The sequence below is a fragment of the Hibiscus syriacus genome, unplaced genomic scaffold (genome assembly GCF_006381635.1).
Source record: "Hibiscus syriacus cultivar Baekdansim isolate YM2019G1 unplaced genomic scaffold, ASM638163v2 tig00111976_pilon, whole genome shotgun sequence".
Lineage (NCBI taxonomy): Eukaryota > Viridiplantae > Streptophyta > Magnoliopsida > Malvales > Malvaceae > Hibiscus > Hibiscus syriacus.
Window position 1 is genome coordinate 228725 of NW_024063226.1, and position 9031 is coordinate 237755.

The 9031-nt window shown below is 36.7% G+C and overlaps 1 long non-coding RNA gene and 1 pseudogene across 2 annotated transcripts; both read left to right on the top strand.

The window, feature by feature from the left end:
- Nucleotides 1-391: 391 nt before the first annotated feature.
- On the top strand, nt 392-8695 carry LOC120173590 (annotated as a pseudogene).
- Nucleotides 3568-7036, top strand: LOC120173591. 2 transcript variants are annotated; one of them, XR_005521084.1, is made up of 3 exons: nt 3568-3694; nt 6431-6691; nt 6786-7036. It is a non-coding gene; the product is annotated as an uncharacterized LOC120173591 (long non-coding RNA). The 2 variants fall into 2 exon arrangements; XR_005521085.1 differs by having other exon boundaries at nt 6797-7036.
- Nucleotides 8696-9031: the final 336 nt, after the last annotated feature.

The window sequence follows — 9031 nt, forward strand, 5'->3', positions numbered from 1 at the left end:
GGTGGAGAGTCTCATCGAAAGACCTCAGTTGGAAGAAAACGAGTCTAATTTGATGGAGATTTAAAAATTTCTAAAGACCGAATGTATAACATCTCTAAATCTAAATCTAAATCTAAATCTAAATCTAAATCTAAATCTAAATCTAAATCTAACTCTTACATTTTAAATCAAAATTTTTAAATAAAATATTTAGTATTAAATTAAATAAAATTATGCCATCGAAATTTCATTTTGCATTTATGTCGAAAACAAAATCAAATGAAAATATCATGAATAAAATAATAGAACTGAGTCAACTCGCCATGATTTGCCACCGAGTGGACACCAAAAGGAACTGTTATAATCAATGAGAAGAAATTCAGTTTGGACCTTAAGTTTTGGGGGAGAAAAAGAGAGCAACAAAGAAAACCAAAAAACGAATTATCCTCCGACATGGATTTCTCAGAACAAGATGTCGACCTCTCTGGAGATGACCATGACAACGACAACCGCGATGGTTCCCGTGAATCATCTTCCTCCCATTCGTCTTCATCGTCATCCTCCGCTTCATCATCGTCGTCGGCTTCTTCTTCATCCAACGGAAGCGGAGGTGGAGACAGCAGCAGCGCCAGTGGAAGCGCTGGCAGCGGAGGAGAAGAGGAAATCGGAGAAGTAGCCAATGTTAATACCACTAATTGTGACTATCATGAGAACATTGAAAGGAGTATTTTTGGCTTTGAAGAGGATGAAGATGAGGATGAAAAGGATCTTTTTGGGTCTGATAATGAAGAGTACTGTAAAACCTCTGCCACTAGCCCTTTCTCTATTCCTGGTAATTCTTTAATTCATTGTTTTTCTATTAGATTCAGTCACTTTGGAACTTAATTGGGGATTTGGAAGTATACCGATTCCTTGTATAGGAGATTTGTACAGCTAAATTTAATATACTACAAGTTAATAGGAGATGTTATGAACTCCTTTTCATCTGTTTGCTGAATGTTTTTGAATTGTAAGATCACAAGAATAAATATGCGTTATTCAATTGCTTTATTTGAAGAAATGTGAGGAAAAGAATTTGAGAATGTTATGCAGGAATACTTAGATTAGCTTTGCCTGCAAATCTTGTAATATACACTGAATAATTGAATTGATCATTGGTTGAATCTTTTGTTACCTGCTTAAAAGGGTGACAATCTTCTTTATCACTATTCTTTTGCAGTGTTGCCTGTTATTCGTACTACTAATAACCCGGGCAGGGGAGATTTTGGACGAGGTCGTTGGCACAATGATAGAGGCGCTGGTATCCTTTGCCGTCCTGGTTATCCTCCGAGGCAAGGTTATGGGTATGGCAACAAATTTGCTAATGGACATCGTGATGAATGCTTTGTTTCTGAGTTAAAGTTTTTAAAGAGTGAAGAGACATTGTCTAGAAAATGCATTGCTGTCTTTTTCTTTTTCCTTAATGATATTAAAAAAATTATGGTTTGATATACCAAAATAAGGCAAATTTGTTTTCCCGAATGACCTGTTTCCCTTTTAGATATAGTGAAGATGGTTGTCAGGATATTTCACATGTTTTATTTAGTTTATCTATATTTTTATCATCTTCTTGTTGACATGGCCAATAGTGTCTGCTTCGAATTATATTATGCCTTTAGATACCCTTTAAAACGAGAAAATTATTTACTTCTGTATACATGTGCATACACATGTTGTCAGGTAATTTTTTTGTGGGCTACTTTTAGCTAAATGCAGTAACTAAATTTGACAGCCATGTGAACTTGCTTGCTATAGCCATGTAGAAGGTGGAGATGTCTACTTTGATGACCGCAGCTTGGTAATATTAATGGATATTAGCATAGTATTTTTTCAGTAGGTCTTATATTTTCCTTGTTGTCTTCCTCATTAGCCCAATTTGTATGTTTCTTTATTGTTTGCATCACCAGAGGCTTTTTAAGCGTCTTATTACTGAAGAGATTGGGGCTGATCTTAATCAAGGTTTTGATACTTTTACTGAGAAAAAAGGTATGGTTTATTCATGAAAAGTTGGAAATTGATCATGTTGAAATTGTCTTGTAGCGGTGATACATTATACAAGAACTTGTGTTTATTTACACATTTCATTGGTGTTTTGTATGAGGTCTAATCAATGGTTCCAACCTTGTGATTTTTCCTGGACCAGAATTAGGTTCTGAGGGTTTTGTGACCTTGCTTGCATAAGGGACAAAAATATCCCCCTTCAAAACATTCATTTTGTGGTATGGTCCGTATGGAAAATGATACTTGTTGACCTATGAATTTGTCATTTAATGCTTTTATTAAGGATATCATCTAATAGTATTCCCTACACTTTTGCAGACTTTTCGCAACAATCTTAATAAGGTAATTGCTTCTGTAGGAAGAATGCACACTCTTCTTTTGTATGACTTGAATTACACATGCATAGATAATCTATGTTCATTTGTCTTTTACTCTTGCATGTTACACAAGCATAGAGAATCTTTGTTCGTCTGTCTATTACTCTTATATGAACATCCTCAATACCACTAGTCTTTTTCACCAATAAGTGATGGCATTTATCCTAGTTTTCATTTATGAATTTGATGGATGATAAACCACTTTCTTTTATGTATTTCATTGGATGTCTCTTATTGTCGTGCAGATCATGGCTACTGCTTACATTAAAAATGAGCCTTGGGAAATGGGAGTGCACAAACGGAATGGTGTTGTCTATCTTGACGTGCATAAACTGCCAGAGCGGCCACGGAGTGAGTTGGATCATCGAAGGTACCAAGACTTCTATAACATCCCAATCATCATCATCATCATCCTCATTACATTTCCCTCAGTAACATGAAGGAATCAAAGGCGTCGAGGTGGTGTGCGGGCTTGCTTATTTCTTTTATTGCTTATTTAATTGACTTAAAGTTCTAATTGCATCACTTTTGATTTTTTTTAATTTAGATGTTATTGGGGGTATTCTTTTGAGAGCCTTGCCACTGAAGATCCAAGAAGAGATGATGGTGAAGGGATACATCATGTTGATGCCAATGTTGAATACTGTTCAGTGATTAAAACCAAATTAGGGGCTCATCATATTTTGTTATGAACTGAGGAGAATAGAGAAGGAAAAATCGAAGGAATAAAGGTTTTAGAAGAAGAAAAGCATAGAGATTTTAGAAATCAGAATTTCATTCATTCATCAGGTGATTTCTTTCTTCCCCAGTACACGATTTTATTTGCATTACAATGTACTATGGCAATTGTGAAAGTGACAGCTGTATAACTAACTTCTAACAGATTCCCTACAGATAAGAACTAAATATTTTCCTCCTTTGGGCTGTTGGCTGGATTGCAGGCCGGTTCTTGCTGCATAGGTAATGGACTTCCCTTTTTATATCTATTGTTTTAATAATCACTTGCTTCCCACGTGCACTCTCCTCTTTCATCCAATCCCTAAATTTCCCAATTGATTTACTCTCAACCCCTAACCCTTCCTTAGTAATTCCCAAATTACTTTCTTCGAGTCTAACTTCTTCTTCTCTGCCTTCTCTCTCGTGTTGACATTACCCCCTCCACGAGTAGATCCTTGTCCCCAAGGATCGAAACTTGGAAACCGAGACATGAGACTGGTATGAGCTTCCCAAGTATCGTGATTTGAGTTCAAGTTCATCCATCGTACGAGTAAATTCTGGCAGAAAGATTGCAATCTTAGGTATACTTCTTCTCCAATTTGAAACTGTCGTTCACTTCGATTTTTATCAGCATGTTGTTTAATTCCGTTCTGCAATATATCTGGGACCTTATGCACTGTGAATTCTAAACACCATAGCAGAGTAGGTGGTTTATCGAAATTCACATTCACTTCATACAACACCCCATGATTGTTTTGTGAAACTTTGTTCTTCCCTATATCTTTTGGGCTCTCATTTCTCCGTTTCAATGTAACAAGTTGCCCAACTCGAAGACCAACAGAATAAAGAGGTAGAAACCCAATAGCTAAGCATGGGTCGTGGATTGGCAGCTGCAAGATTAGAGCACTCCAAAAGATTAAATTCTGACTAGTATTGAAACTGGAACAATAATCGTTCAAAGCTTTGTAGTTCACCAAGTTTCCATTGTGACCAACTTCAGTAGACCCAAACTTATACCCCACATCTTTCTTATATTTGCCCCAAACCCACTGTTGGGTTTCAACTTTTGGAATCACTTCAACAATATTTAGTTCACCACCTTCTATTTCTTTTCCGATAAGAGCAAGCATCTCTACCATTTGAAGTTTAAGGAAAAAATTTCAATTGATTCAGACAATCTAAGTTCTCCAGCAGCTGAATCTGATCGAACCGATGTGTACCCAAATAACAAAGGACTGTTATAATCTGCATTAGTCCTCATAAGTTTTAGCATTAACCGCATTGATGAGAATGATTGTTCTGTCAATAATTTCTCCATACCAACTAAGGAGAGTTGATCCTTCATAGCAACTAGAATATTCTTCCTCCCTATAGTATATCTTTGAATCCAGAATAGTCCAACGTAATACACCCTCATATTCCATTATATGAGTAAACATAATTTTCTTATCTGCCACCAACCCACTTAACATGATATTTGCACTATACCTTGTATAGTTTCCAACACTACAAATTCCCCTCTCCTTCAGATGATCCTTGCTCTGAAATCGACCTTTTTCTTGCTTTTCTACCATACAGGTTACATCATCATCAATTAGTTTGACAGATTGCAATAACTCAACAACAACATGCTCTAGTCCTGATTTTTTAATGGATTCTGTTAGCACAATATTATCCTGCTTTGCAACAGTAGAACTTTTTTCTGCACCTGTTGATCTATTCTCAAATTTTGGAGATTGAACATAACTTCTTGACCTTGTGAAAACATCTTCACTCCTTGCTTTGCTCCGGCATTGTCCTCTTTCTTCAGTTTTCACACCACAATATACAGTATTATAAACAGGTCTGACAAATTTTGACTCCAATAACTCATGAACATCAAGCTGTTGTCTTGATTTGCAGATGGATTCTGCTGGTACCGTACCATCCTGTTTAGAAACAGTAGAAGTGTTGCCTGCACCTGAAAGCCCACTCATAGACATGGAAGGTTGAGCAGAACTTCTTGATCTAGTGACTCGACCAGAGACAACCTTTTCATTCTTTTCCTTGCTTCTGCAGTCCACTCTTTTACCCTTTTCCACCTCATAACTCACAACATTATTCTTCTTTGCAACAAAAGGATTGTTGCCTGTACCCAACGGCCCACTTTCAGACTTGGAATGATGGATAGAACTTCTCATTCTTTCAAAATTATAGCCAACAATATACCTATATCCACCTAAATAAGTTACCACAATCTGTTCATGCCCAACAGACATATAAATAACAAGAAAACCTTTTCTCTTTAATGTTCGGATTATGCACGGATGAAATTTAATTTGTTGTTCCCCCTGACCTTTAGGACTACTTAGTTTCTTCCTAGTCCCATTGACTTTCAAGTTGCACCATGCATGAAAACAATCTATGCCAAAACAGAGACTACCCAGTGCATTCTTGGAGTCATGAAATAATTTTAGGAGACCACTGAAAATGCTCGGTATACCCAACTTCAACAGAATAGAAAGCGTAAGGTGCAACCTTTGATTCACACTCCAATTCCTAACCAAATAAATTATACTCCGTCCCATCCACAAAAGTCTAAACACATAAGGATCAAGGGTCGAAATATGTTCATTGGTAGTCATAAACATCATGAAATAAATTTCTCTAAGCATGGATTGAACTAGAGAATTCAGCTTATTTGAGTTACCAGCTGTTTGACACTGTAGAAAATAAACCACCTTTGCCTTTGAAGGAAAATCAACTAATTGTTTTTGTGAGTTTATAACCATTTGAGTCTCGCCCTCCAAGAGTCTGGATAAATCCACGACAAATGGTTGAAAGGTAGCAACTTGAACCGACATAGGCAATTCTTGATTTTCTCGCGAAATTAGTTTGGTGTATCCAACCAGACTGACGTTCTGCTGCAGTCGATTTTCTCGCGAAATCAGTTTGGTGTATCGAACCAGACTGACGTTCTGCTGCAGCCGTGAATTAGCTTTCATGGTGCTGGTGATAGATGGAAATACAACACTAGCTACACTTGCTGACATTTTATCGAACATTTGAGAAACGTTATATGTTCCTTCTATTGCCACGATAACATCCTTTTAGGAGTGAGGAAAATGGGTTTAGACTCACCCAGTGAAAGTTGACCCATTCCTTTTCCCCATGAATTTGTTGTTCCTGTAGTTGAGTAAAGCAGTCCCCATTAATTTGCTTTTGCTCACTCTTTTTATCATTCAGAATATGTAAGATCTGCTCCACATATCTTTGATTTGTTTCCAGTTTAGATTCCAACGTACTCAATCTGCTTTCCTGCTTTTTCCACCATTTAGGAGGATTAGTTTCATCCTGTGATTGCTTCATCAAAGCTGTTAAATCTTCAAGTTGTTTTCGTATGGCAGAAAGATCAGGATTTTCTGGCATTGTTTGGTTTCTTTTTGGCATACTCAAGCGTTGATTGCTAGGAGTGATGGCTCTGTATACCAATTTGTTATGAACTGAGGAGAATAGAGAAGGAAAAATCGAAGGAATAAAGGTTTTAGAAGAAGAAAAGCATAGAGATTTCAGAAATCAGAATTTCATTCATTCATCAGGTGATTTCTTTCTTCCCCAGTACACGGTTTTATTTGCATTACAATGTACTATGGCAATTGTGAAAGTGACAGCTGTATAACTAACTTCTAACAGATTCCCTGCAGATAAGAACTAAATATTTTCCTCCTTTGGGCTGTTGGCTGGATTGCAGGCCGGTTCTTGCTGCATAGGTAATGGACTTCCCTTTTTATATCTATTGTTTTAATAATCACTTGCTTCCCACGTGCACTCTCCTCTTTCATCCAATCCCTAAATTTCCCAATTGATTTACTCTCAATCCCTAACCCTTCCTTAGTAATTCCCAAATTACTTTCTTCGAGTCTAACTTCTTCTTCTCTGCCTTCTCTCGTGCATGACATATTCTGATGGGTGCTGAAATGGATTGTTGTGATTCAACAGATGAGGGAAGAAGATTTTATGTGGAGTTGAAAACAAGTCGTGAGGTAAATATGTAACTAACTTAATGGTTTGTGATGCTCTATGCTTCGCTTGCTGCCTTCTCATTATTGTAACAGTTTTACTTGCATAACTCATGAATGTGTCACTGCCTTTGCAGTTGGATTATCATACAGAGGAAAATATGAAAGAGAGAAACTGTTGAAGTTCTGGGTATGTTTTTTTTTGGTCTAATGGACTATTGATTGTGCCTGGATTATCTATGAAGTTTTGCATGAAAATTATAAATCTTATTTTCAGATTCTTATTTCATTAGTTTGTTTTATCAGAAATTCTTGGGAAATGGCATTTTTAAAAGGTTTACTGAGAAAAGACATTCTTCCCTTTCAAATTAGCCTTTATTTGTAGAGAAAATAACTTGGTTGTTTTATTGTCAGATTCAATCTTTCCTGGCAGGCGTTCCTTATATTGTTATTGGATTTAGGTAATTTCTGTTTGCATTTCGTGCTAACTTCAATTGCCTTAAGATGTCACTCTTTCTTTACTTTGGCTATAAAATCACTTCGTTCTATGACAAGTTTAGCTCTAACATAGGAGATAAATAACAAAAAATTGTTTCTGCACGTGCACTCTCTTCTCTAAAAATGCTTAGCTGTATTTATCTAGAAAGCGATGCCTGAGCGGTTCAGTTCCATGGTGTTGTTTGTAGTAGGCTTTTATCTTTTTCAATTAAATATGAAGTTTTCCGTTGACATGTTTCGTGTAGGGATGATTCAGGGCGACTTGTACGCACTGAAAGACTTAGAACCAAAGACATCACTCATCGAGTGAAAATGAAGAACTACTGGCAGGTATTATGTACTACAGCAAATGCTTCTAATGAGTTGATTATTTTTTACAAAAATTGTATTCCCATTTGTATAGCCAAAGGTATTACCCGTTGATAGTGAAGAACTACTGACTTGCAACAAAGGTTGTGCTTATATACATGCACCGAACTTGTTTTCCCCGTTTTGGAATTACATTGATTCTTTGTTCTATTAATATATCGTTCCTCTCTTATTTAAAACTTATCTTTAGGGAGGAGTCTGCCTGGCATTTGCTGATGAAGTATTATGTTGGCTTTACGGAACAGTCAAAGAGACTAAGATTCTAACTTCCATTTCTCTTTCAACATGTGCTTCAGCCCTTTCGGTTGTTTTTTATGGGAATGTATAGTTGTTTATATGATTAAATAACATCGAGCACCATGGAAGTTTTGCATTTTGTCATCTCAGTAATCTGATGTTGCTGATATTTTAGATAATGACTGGTTTCTTCTGTTGGCATTAGATGAGGATTACATACTGCAGTTTGCACCGCCATTCAACCGGTTAGAGCTTTTACAAGCGCAATCTTGCCCCGATGCAATTACTAACCACGTTGAACAATTGTAATTATTGGCAGGTTTCTTGTTTGTAATTCGGATAGTTCAAATACAGGATTAAAGAGGATGGTTTATATTTTACCAACTCAGCATTTTGCAGATGAACGATACATCACATGATAATGTCCCCTCCCCGAAGTTGTGCCTTTTTGAGAAAATATTGTAGAATTGTGAAGGCAAAGCCCCAACTTGGTTTGGGAAGATTCAAAAGTAAGAAAAAGAATTCCCTTGGGAAAAATGAATTTTTGTGTAAGGGGTGGTGCAAATTTTATTTTCTTAAGTGGAGTGATTTCTACAATGCTTTGGGAAGACGCTAGGACAAAACGCCGGAAGATCTGACGTATTCTCCAAACAAGCAAGGGGAAGACGCTGTGTCTTGTGTGTCTTCTGCTAATGATGCTAGTTAGTCCAAGCGTCTTCCTAAACACTGTAACATTCACCCTATTTAGAAGAATAATATTGCAGTATGCACACTCTAAATGAAAAAATTCATTTTTTTCAATGCCCTACCCAAGCA